Source organism: Eutrema salsugineum, unplaced genomic scaffold (genome assembly GCF_000478725.1).
Source record: "Eutrema salsugineum unplaced genomic scaffold, Eutsalg1_0 scaffold_78, whole genome shotgun sequence".
Classification (NCBI taxonomy): Eukaryota; Viridiplantae; Streptophyta; class Magnoliopsida; order Brassicales; family Brassicaceae; genus Eutrema; species Eutrema salsugineum.
In genome coordinates this window covers 1-14,822 of record NW_006256428.1, presented here as the reverse complement: position 1 = coordinate 14,822, position 14,822 = coordinate 1, and the positions used below count along the sequence as shown (strand labels likewise).

At 43.2% G+C, this 14,822-nt stretch overlaps 2 non-coding genes across 2 annotated transcripts; both read right to left on the bottom strand.

Annotated features, from left to right (window-relative positions):
* Positions 1-376: 376 nt before the first annotated feature.
* Positions 377-483, bottom strand: LOC112082763. Its single transcript, XR_002897340.1, has one exon. It is a non-coding gene; the product is annotated as a small nucleolar RNA R71 (small nucleolar RNA).
* A 13,342-nt stretch (positions 484-13,825) lies between these two features.
* LOC112082762 lies at positions 13,826-13,932 on the bottom strand. Its single transcript, XR_002897339.1, has one exon. It is a non-coding gene; the product is annotated as a small nucleolar RNA R71 (small nucleolar RNA).
* Between the last annotated feature and the right edge of the window lie 890 nt (positions 13,933-14,822).

The window sequence follows — 14,822 nt, the reverse complement described above, 5'->3', positions numbered from 1 at the left end:
GCCCAACAGCAAATTCAATGTTGGAGAGAATGACAGGGCCAATGCTCATCAGTATGGAGCTGGAATTCAAGCACCACCTGTGCAAAACAACAACTTTGAAGTGAAGGCATCCTTGTTGAATATGGTCCAGAACTCCAAGTTCCATGGATTAGCAATGGAAGATCCCTTGGAACACTTGGATCAATTTGATAAAGTGTGTGACCTGACAAAGATAAATGGAGTTTCTGAGTACAGCTTCAAGCTAAGATTATTTCCCTTCAGTCTTGGTGACAAAACTCACCAATGGGAAAAGAATCTTCCAAGAGGCTCCATTCAAACCTGGGAACAATGCAAGCAACCTTTTCTATCTAAGTTCTTCTCCACCTCAAGAACTGCAAAACTGAGGAACCGAATCTCTAGCTTCACTCAGCACAGCAATGAGAGTTTTGGTGAAGCATATGAGAGATTCAGGAGCTACACAAACCAATGCCCACACCATGGGTTTAGTGAGGCTTCCCTTCTCAGCACACTATATAGAGGAGCTCTTCCCAAGATTAGAAACCAGCTGGATACTGCTTCCAATGGGAACTTTCTGAGAAAGGAAATTCATGCTGCTTTGGAGCTAGTGGAGAACTTAGCAATGAGCAATGACACTTATGGTGAAGACTATGACAGATCAAATAGATCTGAAGGTTCAAGCTCAGAACAGAGGCTCACTAGGGAAGTTAATGAGTTAAGGAGTGAATTGGACAAATTGAAATTCACGACTCAGTAGCCAATGCATTTTGTTGGAGAGTATGAGGAACCTTCTCAAATCTTTGAGAACATAAGTGAAAAAGGTCTCACCCAGGAGGAGCTTAACTACATTGGGAATCAGAGGTTCCAGAGATATCAGTATGGTAATGCCAATCCAAACCTTTCCTACAGGACCACCAATGTAGCTAACCCACAAGACCAGGTTTATCCCAATTCTCAAGCTCAACAGAACTTTGTTCCCAAGAACAACTTTCAAGGATCTTTTCAACCTAAGAATCAGTTTGTTCAGAATCAAGGTTTTGGTCAGCAACAACAACCATTTCAAGGTACTGGTTTCAGTTCACAACAGCAGCAAAAGGCACCACCAGGGTTTGGTCAACCACAGTTCCAACAGCATGCGCCGGTTCAACAACAGTTTCAGCCACCACAGGTTCAGCAGCCACAGATGGGAACATATATGGTTGGTATTCTGCAACAACTACTTCAAGGTCAACAGAACTTTGCAAGCCAGAATGCAGCTATGCAGCAGGAAATCAAGGAACTGAAGCAAACCAGGCATCAAGCTCAAGGAACCAAGGTCACCTACCTAGAAAACCAGAACCCAACCCCAAGGAATATGCTAAGGCCGTTACACTGAGGAGTGGAAAGGAGTTACCTGGTATTGAGAACAACAATGTGATCATTGAGGACAATGATCAAACTGAGGGGGAGGCAGCCTTAAAAGATGACCAGGTTGCTAAGAAACCCAGGACAGAAAAGTGTAAAGAGGTAGCAAAGGAACCTGAACCAGAAAAGGTATATGTGCCACCACCTCCATACCAACCCAAGCTCCCATTTCCAGGGAGGTTTAAGAAGCAGCTTGTAGACAAGGCAAGAGCTGTATTTGAGAAGGCACTCAAGGAGACACCACTCACTATGCCTCTCATTGATGCATTCCTAATGATGCCAAAGATGGGTAAGTTCTTGAAGGATGCCATTCTGAACAAGACTAAAGAACTTCAAGGCATGGTGGTACTAAGTCATGAATACAGTGCTATCATTCAGAAGAAGTCCATTCCAAGAAAGTTGACTGATCCAGGAAGTTTCACACTCCCTTGTGCCATTGGACCTCTTCTATTCTCTGGATGTCTTTGTGATCTAGGAGCATCAGTCAGCTTGATGCCATTCTCCATAGCAAAGAAGCTGGGTTTTAGAGTTTTCAAACCTGCAAGGATCTCTCTTATCCTTGCAGATAGATCAGTTAGATTGCCTGTTGGTATGTTGGAAGATCTACCTGCTAAGATAGGTGGTTTTGAGGTTCCAACAGATTTTGTTGTGCTGGATATGGATGAGGAACCAGTTGATCCTCTTATCTTGGGCAGGCCATTCCTGGCAACTGCAGGAGGTATTATTGATGTGAGAGGTGGGATAATAGAGCTTCAACTTGGGACTGAAAAGCTCAAGTTTGATGTGAATGAGATGATGAAGAAACCCCCCCATTGAAGGTCAATGTTTCTATGTGGAGACAATGGATCAGTTGATGAGTTGCTTGAGGAGCTGAACACTGAGGATCCTCTTCAAGCTGCTCTAACTCAAGAACAGGGAGACAATGGGCTCTTAGCAGAAGCAAGTGAAGGGTACAAGTTGTATTTGGACAATGCTAGAGAGCTGGGTCCTGAGACAAGTTTTTTGGAACTGGAACAAAGTGGCTCTGAGGTTTTTGCTATCAAAGGATCAGACACCAGCCAAAGCATCTTGGACCAGGATTGGAATGAGGCTGATGCACCCCCTGTTGAGCTCAAGCCTCTACCAACAGGGCTCAGGTATGTTTTCTTGGGCTTAAACTCCACATATCCAGTAATCATCAATAATAGCTTATTAGAGCATCAAGAGAGTGCATTGCTTAGTGAGATAAGAAAGTTCAGGAGAGCCATAGGATATTCTTTGGCTGATATTAGAGGGATCTCTCCTGACATTTGCACCCACAGGATTCACCTAGAGGACCAATCTATGTCCTCTATTGAGCATCAACGACGTCTTAACCCCAACCTTAAGGAAGTGGTTAAGAGGGAGATACTAAAACTTCTTGAGGCAGGGATAATTTACCCAATCTCTGACTCAAGATGGGTGTCTCCTGTTCATGTTGTGCCCAAGAAGGGTGGGATCACAGTGGTTAAAAACGAGAAGGATGAGCTGATAGCTACTAGGACTGTCATAGGACACAGAATGTGTATAGACTATAGAAAGCTCAATGCAACCTCTAGGAAGGATCATTTTCCTTTACCTTTCATTGATCAGATGTTAGAGAGGCTTGCAAACCAACCCTTCTTTTGTTTTCTCGATGGGTACTCGGGGTTCTTCCAAATTCCCATAGATCCCCGAGATCAAGAGAAAACAACATTCACATGCCCTTATGGCACATTTGCATACATGCAAATGCCTTTTGGTCTCTGTAATGCCCCTGCCACATTTCAACGTTGCATGATGCATATCTTCTCTGACATTATTGAAGAGAAGGTGGAGGTGTTCATGGATGATTTTAGTGTTTATGGCTCCTCCTTCTCGGATTGTCTCTCTAATTTGTCACAGGTCTTGGAGAGATGTGAGCAGCATAACTTGGTGTTGAACTGGGAGAAATGCCACTTCATGGTGCATGAAGGAATAGTTCTTGGGCACAAGATATCTGAGAAGGGTATAGAGGTTGACAGAGCAAAGGTGGAAGTCATGGTGAATCTGCAAACCCCCACTTCAGTCAAAGGGATAAGGAGTTTCCTTGGGCATGCAGGGTTTTACAGAAGATTTATCAAAGACTTCTCAAGAATAGCCAGGCCCTTGACAAGGCTGTTGTGTAAAGAAGTTGATTTCATATTTGATGCTGAATGTGAAGAGGCCTTCAAGATGATCAAGGATGCATTAGTCAGTGCACCAATTGTCCAAGCACAAAACTGGTCCCTTCCTTTTGAGGTTATGACAGATGCATCTGACTTTGCAGTTGGAGCAGTTCTTGGGAAAAGGAAGGACAAGAAGCTACATCTCATCTACTATGCCAGTAGAACACTTGACTCTGCACAAGAGAAGTATGCTACCACTGAGAAGGAAATGCTGGCAATAGTCTTTGCCTTTGATAAATTCAGAAGCTACCTGGTGGGATCAAAAGTCATTGTATATACTGAACATGCAGCCCTCAGGTATCTGATGACCAAGAAAGATGCCAAGCCAAGATTGTTAAGATGGGTTCTTCTACTTCAGGAATTTGATATGGAAGTACAAGATAAAAAGGTTATAGAGAATGGAGCTGCAGACCATCTCTCTAGGTTGAGAATAGACTCTGAAGTGCCTCTTAATGACAGTTTTCCTGAGGAATCACTGATGGTGCTCCACTCCTACTTGGAGTTTGAAGAAGTAGATATCATTCAAGACAAGAGGATGCCCTGGTTTGCTGATATAGTGAACTATCTTGCTTGTGGAGTGGAACCACCTGAATTAGATGCTTACCACAGGAAGAAGTTCTTCAGAGATGTCCAAAGATACCATTGGGATGAGCCTTACCTCTATGTCCTAAACAAAGATCAGCTGTATAGAAGGTGTCTTGCTGAGGAGGAGATGCAACCTGTGTTGCAAGAGTGTCATGGTTCAGCTTTTGGGGGTCACATGGGAGCATTCAAGACTGTGGCAAAGGTTCTTCAGAGTGGGTTTTGGTGGCCCACAATGTTCAAAGATGCTCAGTTAGTTGTTTCAGCATGTGATGCCTGTCAGAGGCATGGAAACATTTCAAAGAGGAGTGAGATGCCTCAAAACCCAATTCTAGAAGTTGAGATCTTTGATTGTTGGGGAATTGACTTTATGGGGCCCTTCATTTCATCCTATGGGAATCAGTATATACTAGTTGCTGTGGACTATGTGTCCAAATGGGTTGAGGCCATTGCTTCCCCTACCAATGATTCCAAGGTTGTAGTGAAGCTGTTCAAGAGCATTATCTTCCCAAGATTTGGAGTACCCAGGGTTGTCATCTCTGATGGAGGATCTCATTTTGTGAACAAGACTTTGGAGGGTTTGCTGAGAAAGCATGGAGTGAAACACAAGGTAGCTACTCCTTATCATCCTCAAACTAGTGGCCAGGTTGAAATATCTAATAGACAGATCAAGGCCATTCTTGAGAGGACTGTTAGCTCAAGCAGAAAAGATTGGAGCAAAAGGCTAGATGATTCATTGTGGGCTTATAGGACTGCCTTTAAAACTCCTATTGGGACATCACCTCTCAATCTGCTATATGGGAAGAGCTGCCACCTTCCTGTTAAGTTGGAGTACAAGGCCTTGTGGGCTGTGAAGTTGCTGAACTTTGATACCAAGACAGCTCAAGAGAAAAGGGTCATTCAACTCCATGAACTTGAAGAGATAAGGCTTGGGGCTTTTGAGAGCTCAAAGATCTATAAGGAGAAGACCAAAGCTCTGCATGATCAAAGGATTCTGAAAAGGGAGTTCAAGGATGGTGATCTGGTGTTGCTGTTCAACTCTAGACTTAAGTTGTTTCCTGGAAAACTTAAGTCTAGATGGTCTGGTCCCTTTAAGGTTCTTGAAGTCAGGCCATATGGAGCTGTTGTCTTAGAAGGAAAGAATGGTCAAGAGTTTGTGGTAAATGGCCAAAGGATCAAGCACTATCTGGTTTCACAACAGAAGGAGGAAGCTACATCAGTTCCCTTTCTTGATCCACCACCAGCCTGTTAAACAGGTTTCCAAAGTCAAACTTAGAGACTTTAAACAAAGTGCTCTTGGGAGACACCCCAAGCTTATCTTTTGTAAATATGCTTTTGATCTTTTGATTTCTTTCTTTTTTATGTTTTAGGATGTTTTGATGGGTTTGTTTAGTGTCTACAGGTTACAGGTTTGAGTGTGGACCCTTGGAAAGTGAACAAAGATGGAAAGGAATGAAGGAGTGGACACAAGTTCACGCCCGGTTTTGAGCACGGTCACCGGCCACAGTCAGATATCAAGGCGTGGCAAGCTTTTTGGCTATGCCACGAGGGTGGAATCACGGTCTTAGGCGTGGCCGTGGCAAAAGATGCACTTGTGCGGTGTTTGCCACGATTAAAAGACATGGGACCGCAGGAGACCGTGGCAAAAAGAAAAGAGGAATGGACCTGAGTTCGGGCTTTGACACGGCCAGGAGACATGGAACGGAAGCTGGCCGTGGCAAAAGAAGCAATGGTTTGGGGTTTGCCACGGTTAATGGACACGGGACCGCAACCTAGCCGTGGTAAACAAAGATGGATAGACAGATGCTCGGGTTTTGACACGGTTTAGATGACACAGTTAGAGATCTGGCCGTGGCAAAGCAAGAAGAAATGGGCCGATGTTCGGTGATTGACACGGTTTGGAAGACACGGTTAAAGGTCTGGTCGTGGCAAGGAAAAGGGGAATTGACCGAGGTTCGGACTTTGCCACGGTGAGATTGCCATGGGAAGAACACTTGACCATGGCATAGGTTGGAAAATAAGCAGATCTTCGGGGTTTGCCACGGTCAAGAGACGCGGGACGACCCAGGCCACGGCAAAGAGAAAGCACACACACGTTTTCTTGACATGGTCATGTGCCACGGTCAACGATGGCGCAACCAAATTTTGAAAAATGTTGACCGTACGGACGTTGACCGGTCAAAGAACACACCAATACAGCTGTGTCCCACCGAGTCTTCTTCTTCTTCACGAGTTTGCTCCCTTTCTCACCATTTCTTGAACTCTAAACACTCATATCTCTCTCGTTCTTGCACTAAATTGAGAAATTCAAACTGCATTGAACTCGTAATCCTGTCTAGTTTCTTGCTGCACATTCGTTTTTCACTCGAAACTTGAAGATTCCAAGGTACTTAGTCTGTTAAAACTCACCTTTTCCATGTCTTAGTGTACTGTTCATGAACAGGAAAACAAATGGAATCAATTTTAATAGGCCTCTTGACACCTTGGAATCATTTTGTGAGTATTGTGCAAGTAGAATGGATAGGAAATGCATGGATCTTGCTTGAGAATAACCTGTTCTTGGAATTTTGTTTTTAGAAATTTCTTGAAGTCCACCAAGTATCTCGATTTTTTTATAGAAATTGTGTTTCAAGCTGAACTCTTTGTGTGCATTGCTTCTTGCCATTGCTTTGAGTTTATTGAGTTTTCAACCAGCTTAAGACACATTCTTTTCTAGTGAAAATGATCTGTGCCACACATGAACTTGGTGAATTTTTGGAAAACCTTTGTTATTCTCTTGTTTTGGTGCTCACAGCTATTTGAGAAAATGCAGGATGGGAGGAACAAAAATAACATCAGCCATGGAGAAATCAAAAAAAGAGAAAGCTGGAGCTTCAGAGGATCAGATTATGCCTTTTGGGCATAAAGTTTTCAAGAAACAGAAGAAACAGAAGAAGCCAACGGATCCAGCTGTGAAGAAGGCAAAGAGTGTGGCTGCACCAAAGAAAACAAAGGCCTCTACTTCAAAGACTTCTGGTAAAGAACTGGCACTGGTTGAGGTTGTTCACAGGGCAGGAAAAGAGGTGGCTGTGGCTGAGGATGAAGAAGAAACAGAGAGTGATCCTGAAATCCCATTGCAGCCGGTTAAGAAAGCAAAAAGAAAGTCAGAACCTGAGGACAAAGAACCAACTTTTGATGACTACTTTGCTGTGTTCCAGAATGTAAAGGTGCTGCAAACCAAGTTCCCTGACATGGAGCTGCTGAAAAAGATGGGGATTCTTGAAGGGGTTCAACTCATTTTTAACAACATGGGATTTGGTGGATTCTTTGAGATGAAAGATGTGGCTCATGATGGTGTAACACAAGAGTTCCTTGCATCCCTTCAAGTTTGTGGATATGGCCCAAGAGATCAAAGGATCATGGAGGGAAATGGTCTTGGGCACATAGAGTTCACAATCAATGGTACCCAATACCATGTAAGCTTCAAGGAACAAGATGAGATCTTTGCCTTTCCAAGACCTGCACAGGATGAGACACTGAAGTTCACATACCCTGATCACATGATTACTGACCTGTGGGATACAATTGCTTTTGGGAGTTTCAGAGGAGGAAGATGCAAGAGTTCATGGATAAGAAACACAGCCATCCGCTATGCTCACAAGGTGCTTTGCCAAATGTTCTTTACCAAGCACAATGATGGTGTGGTGCATCTAGCTGATATGGAACTACTGGGTATGGGTCTACATCCTCTCATCAGTCACTTGAGGAGCAAGAGAGCATTTCGCCTCCCACACTACATCCCATCTAGTGGTGCATTCTTGGCACGCCATATGCTGGTATACAAAGACATTGCTTGGAGTGAGGGTAAAAGGAAGAAGCTCACTAAGTTACACAATGGATGGCTAGTGACAAAGATTCTGAAAGCAAGAGGTTTTGTCTTTGATGATGTTGAGGTCAAGCATGAGTTGATTGATGAAGCTACCCTCACCAAGGTTGGGTTCTTGGCAGAAAGCAATGGAGAAAACTTCTTGTACAACTTCAAGCTCTTACAAGAGAAAGTTCAAGTAATGTTGCCATACCCAGCCATCACCACTCTCTCAGAAAGGCACAATGTCTCCTTTATTGTTCTAAAGGATCAGCTCTACAACCCAGCCATTCACCCTCTAATTCGCAAATGCATGAGGACTGCAAGCTCCAAGGGTGGGTAAAGAGCCAGTTGAAGAGCAGAGCACAACTAGGACTGCCGGTTGTGAGAATGAGGAGCCAAGAGATCTTGAAAGAAGAATGGGAGCAGGCCGGTACCACGTTGATCCTTATGTTTGGGGTGAGCCTGATTATCACACAAGGAAGCTGTATTCCAGAGTTAACACCCTTCAGAAATGGTGCAAGTGGCAAGACAAAACGATCCAAAAGCTCGTTGACTGTGTTAGGCAACTAAAGAAGACGGTGAAGAAACTCACAGCTCCAGCCACCTCACCCAAACGAGACACAAGAGAGGAGGTGGGAGAAAGCTCAGCCGCTCATGACCTTGTGTTCCCACCAGGAAAAGAAGACTGGGTCAACCCGGTCACAGCACTCCAACCAGACTCACCTGAGAGCAGCCCACCTAGATACTCAACTCCATCCTGTTCCACCTCCAACCCATCTCACTACCTGGGATCAGACCTCAGTGATTGAGGTAAACACTCAAAACTATGTATATATGCATGTAGATCTTCTTTTCCATTTTGCATTTTACTTGTTTGCTTTGTTTTTAACTCCTTTCTCATGCTTTTATAACACAAGGGACTGTGTTATTTAAGTGTGGGGGAGGAGTTTCATCTTTTACTGATCATGTTTTTTTTCTGTTCTTATTTTACACTTTGAGTTTTGAGTCACATTCTAGTTGCATATTCATGTAGTCTCATCTAAGTGCATATAAAAACAAAAAAAAATGGAAAAATCTGAAAACATTTCACAAAAAAATGATCATGTAGTTGTATTCTCATTTTTAGGATTGAGTCTAGATTGCATATGCATGTAGGTTGCATCTTGCAGGGAGTAATGATAGGTTTTCTAGAGAGTACATCACTTTGAGAACTTGAACTGAATATGCTTGTGAATCTTTTTATGTGCTTGCAAAGTCTGAAACGATCTGAATCTGAGAAGCAAGTTTGAATTGAACTCAACTCTAATTAAGTGAGAACCTTGAACTTGACTTGAAAATATCTTGTGATGCTTTGTTTGAAAAAGCTTGTGGATACCGATATACATACTTGAGCTAGAACCATTGTTTTTACCACCCTTTTTCCTTAGCTCAAGTAGCTGAATCCGCATCATGGATCAGTTCCCTCACCTTGAACCCATCCTTCTTTCAAGCCAATGTTTGTGTGTGAATTGAAAGGCCACCTTGGATCAAACTTAGCATAAAGTGTTAGGTTTAAAGCGACAAGGGCAAGTCTCATTGAGTGCTGTGTTCCAACATCAAGGAACTGAGAGTGTTGGCAAGGAATGAGTGTGGGGGAAAAGACTTGTTGGTGAGTGGAAAGAGGTGAGATGAGTGGAAAAGAGAAAGTGGAAATAGCTAGGGGAATGAAAGAAAAAGAAATCAGTCTTCGAGTTTTGAGTTAAAGAAAGTGAGCTATGGTGTCTTGAAAAGAAAGAGTCTAGCCTCTAAGTAAAAGGAAAAGAAAAGAAGCCAAAGAGCTCAAATGTTTTGAAAAGAAAGAAAAAAAAAGAGGTTAAAGGTTGCAAAAGAAAAAGAGTTGTGTAAAGTTTGAACTCCAAGACTTGAGAGTGAAAGTGAAAAGTAAGTCCCCTAGTGAGAGGGAAATAAGTGTGAAAAGTGAGGTTCTTGAGAGAGTGAGCAAGTGAGAAAGCTTTGAGTAGAGGGTGGGGTGTGATGAGTCTTTGCCCTTGTATGCATAGGTTGCTTTTTACCTTTAGCATTATGCCAAAGTTTGATCATTCATAGAGAGATCCCTTTGCTGCATTAAACCCGCTTGAACTCTGATGAAATCATTTTAATATCATAGCCTCTCCCTAGCCAAGCGAGCTTGTTTAAACATTGCATCATTGGATTCACCTGATAAAAGCTTAATGAATGTGAAAGAGTTGAGAGAGAGAAGAACTTGTGGAGATTCATTGTTTGGTTGATATATATCTGAGAATGGCTTTGCATTGCATAATTGAGCATGAACTTGAATTCTCATTGTGATCACTTCTCTCATTAAGGAATATGAACTCCCAATGCATCCAACCTCTTTCTCTCATTTGCTCTTTTTGCTTGAGGACAAGCAAAGAACAAGTGTGGGGGAGTTGATATGTTCATAATTTGCATCATTTAGGTTTCATATTTCATTCCAAATCCTGTCTTATTTCATGCATTTTAGTTCCTTAGGGTTTGTTTTAGGACTTAGGAGTTGCATTAGGTCCCAATGAGTCTTTGCATGTTTTGAGTGTTTATCAGGTGTATTTGGAGCTATTTGGAGCTGAAAAGATGAATCCGGGAAGTGGAATGGTGACCAAGGCTTAAAAAATGGTGAAATTGGGTTTTTGGAGGTACTCGGCCATTCTCGCGCACCAGGAAGGTTTTTCTCGGCCATTCTCACGTACCGCAGGTGGATCTTATCAGCGAAAATGCGTACCGGCTGATGATTCCTCGGCCAAAATCTCCGGGTGCAGATACGTTTCCGAAATCGCCTGTCCGGGGAACCTTCCGGTCCGATTCAGCTGTTGGGTTCTTCATGAAAGTTAGAGAGGATTGGATCACGGTTCCAGAGCAAGTAGAATCATGGAATTCGGACGCGTGAGCAGAAAGTTAAGCTCGTCGGAAGAAACTCCTGTCTCGCTGCCGTTTTGGACCAAGCCGATGAGCTCCGAAGAATGCGAAGGACGGTGCACTTCCAGACCGATTCAGTTTACGGAGCCTTAATGAGAATCAGATATATTCGAGTCCGCTTTCCAGAACATCCAAGATCATTCAATTCTGAGCTATGAGCAAGAAGATACGGTCTCCGGAATGGACACATGTCTAGACGCCTTTCCCTGATCGTGTAAATGCACTGCGAAGATGAGCCCTCCAAGAAACCTTCCACTTCCCAAAAACCGAAGCTTCCTTCACAAAAGTTGAAGATATATGAGTCTTCTGTCCTCTGCAACCGGAATCACACAATTCGGACCAATATCCTCGAAGTTAAGCCTCCCGGGATGGAAAGTGGTCCAAGCAGCCCCAAACGATGCGAGCTAAGGGAAAGATGCCACGATGGAACGCCACGGTCCACACCTGACCTTGGCACTTAATTGCAGTCCTTCGGCACTTGACACGATCTTCATGCCACGGTCTACACTTGACCGTGGCAAAGTAGCATTTGGCCGGGAAGGACTTTACTCATCTTCGGCGATTGGCACGACCTCAATGCCACGGTCTAGGACTTGACCGTGGCAACTTTGTACACTTTCTCGGCGTTTGACACGGTCTCCATGCCACGGTCTAGGACTTGGCCGTGGCAACCTTGCGCATACTCTCGGCGTTTGACACGGTCTCCATGTCACGGTTTAGGACTTGGCCGTGGCAACCTTGCGCATACTTTCGGCGTTTGACACGGCCGTGCATCACGGTTTCACATCTGACCGTGGCAACCTTTTACATACATTCGGCGTTTGACACGACCACTTGCCACGGGTATTGACCTAGACTTGCTAGACCGTGGCACCATGATTCATCCAAGAACACGCGATACAAGACTTTGACACGGTCACTTGCCAAGGGCTGACCAGAACTTGCTAGACTGTGGCAAACTCATCCTTTACCCACCAAGGCCAGGTCAGTACCCGGTTTGTTCCGGGTTGACCCGGTTTGTCTAAGGCATCTATGAATACATTTTAGACCTAATTTGGAGAGGACTTTTTATCCCATTTTTAGTCTCCTTTTCCTTTTTGGTGAAAAACCACTTGTTAATACCTTGCTTTTGAGTTTAATGTCGATTTGAAAAGTGTTTTCCCCTTAATCTATCATCTCCATCTCTATTTATCATCATTAATCATGCCAATCTTCTCAACTTGCAAAGGTTTAAGAGAGATTAGTATGATTAGTGAGTAGTCACCTTAATGAGGTTCTAGATGTGTAGGTTAGGGTGCTAAAGTGTTAGATTAGGAGTGCTTAGGGCTAGATTCATTGATTCATCTCTCTAAACAGCTGTTCTCTATGCTAAATCCTTGCATATCACTTGAGATCTAGATTCTGGGAATTTCATGCACCAAAAGTGTTTGATGAAATTCCTGAAAGAGCTGTATTAGAGGTTTAAGCATTTGCTGCATGATGATGTATTGTTATTTGCTTGAATGATCATTTAGAACTGTTTATTAATGCACATTGATTCATATTTCACAAATGATGATTTGGTTTGAAAATGGATTAGTATAGGGGTTAATACCTTCATGAGAGGATTAACCTAGATTAGAGTTCTTAATCATTTGAATGATGTCTCATCATTGTCATTAGCATTTCTAGTTCAGCACCAAAGCACCCTAACCAACTATCATGTCTAGAATTTCATGCCTCCATCATATCATAATCATATCACTTGTCATTGTTTAGTCTTCTTTAGTCTTTAATCCTGTTTTTAAGTTTGTAGTTGTCATTAGTTAATCAAAACCACTCTTGTTTGCTTGAATTAAGAATCTGATCACATAGTTTAGTGTCTAACACCACATATGGATTGATAAACCCCTTGTACTACAAGACAGGGGATTGATAACCTCTACAAAGAGCCTTGAAAACTCTTAGTTATCAATTGGCGCCGTTGCCAAATTGTGGATTGTTTAGCATTAAGCTCTGATCTGTTCTTGAGATCAAGTGCTTATTTTCTTGTTTTTACTGATTACTTTCAAGTTCTGTTTGTGATTTCAGGTGCATGAACACCAGGTCTAGATCAAGAAGCTGTGGTCCACCTTTCCCTTTCAACGACAACATCAATCTTTTGGTACCAAGGAGGAGAAGGGACAGACGTGGAAGACAGATTGATCAGGACAATATGGAAGAACAAACAGAGCACGTGGTGGACATAGAACAACCGGTTCAGGAGCAACATGCTCAGGGTAATGGAGCTGGTAATGTAGCTGGTCATGGAGTTGGTCAAGGGTTGAATCAGGGTAATGTTCATCAGGAACAGGTGCATCACCAACAAGCTTATGTCCACCAGGGACAAGCTCCAGCTCATCAACAGAGGCATCAGGCCAATGTACAGCAAAGACAACAGGTGCACCGCCAACACCAGCCCTTCCAAAACCAGCAAAGAAGATTTGAGCAACCCCAAGTCTATGTTGGAGAGAATGACAGGGCCAATGCTCATCAGTATGGAGCTGGAATTCAAGCACCACCTGTGCAAAACAACAACTTTGAAGTGAAGGCATCCTTGTTGAATATGGTCCAGAACTCCAAGTTCCATGGATTAGCAATGGAAGATCCCTTGGAACACTTGGATCAATTTGATAAAGTGTGTGACCTGACAAAGATAAATGGAGTTTCTGAGTACAGCTTCAAGCTAAGATTATTTCCCTTCAGTCTTGGTGACAAAACTCACCAATGGGAAAAGAATCTTCCAAGAGGCTCCATTCAAACCTAGGAACAATGCAAGCAACCTTTTCTATCTAAGTTCTTCTCCACCTCAAGAATTGCAAAACTGAGGAACCGAATCTCTAGCTTCACTCAGCACAGCAATGAGAGTTTTGGTGAAGCATATGAGAGATTCAGGAGCTACACAAACCAATGCCCACACCATGGGTTTAGTGAGGCTTCCCTTCTCAGCACACTATATAGAGGAGCTCTTCCCAAGATTAGAAACCAGCTGGATACTGCTTCCAATGGGAACTTTCTGAGAAAGGAAATTCATGCTGCTTTGGAGCTAGTGGAGAACTTAGCAATGAGCAATGACACTTATGGTGACAGATCAAATAGATCTGAAGGTTCAAGCTCAGAACAGAGGCTCACTAGGGAAGTTAAGGAGTTAAGGAGTAAATTGGACAAATTGAAATTCACCACTCAGTAGCCAATGCATTTTGTTGGAGAATATGAGGAACCTTCTCAAATCTTTGAGAACATAAGTGAAAAAGGTCTCACCCAGGAGGAGCTTAACTACATTGGGAATCAGAGGTTCCAGAGATATCAGTATGGTAATGCCAATCCAAACCTTTCCTACAGGAACACCAATGTAGCTAACCCACAAGACCAGGTCTATCCCAATTCTCAAGCTCAACAGAACTTTGTTCCCAAGAACAACTTTCAAGGATCTTTTCAACCTAAGAATCAGTTTGTTAAGAATCAAGGTTTTGGTCAGCAACAACAACCATTTCAAGGTACTGGTTTCAGTTCACAACAGCAGCAAAAGGCACCACCAGGGTTTGGTCAACCACAGTTCCAACAGCAGGTGCCGGTTCAACAACAGTTTCAGCCACCACAGGTTCAGCAGCCACAGATGGGAACATATATGGTTGGTATTCTGCAACAACTACTTCAGGGTCAACAGATCTTTGCAAGCCAGAATGCAGCTATGCAGCAGGAAATCAAGGAACTGAAGCAAAACCAGGCATCAAGCTCAAGGAACCAAGGTCACCTACCTAGAAAACCAGAACCCAACCCCAAGGAATATGCTAAGGCCGTTACACTGAGGAGTGAAA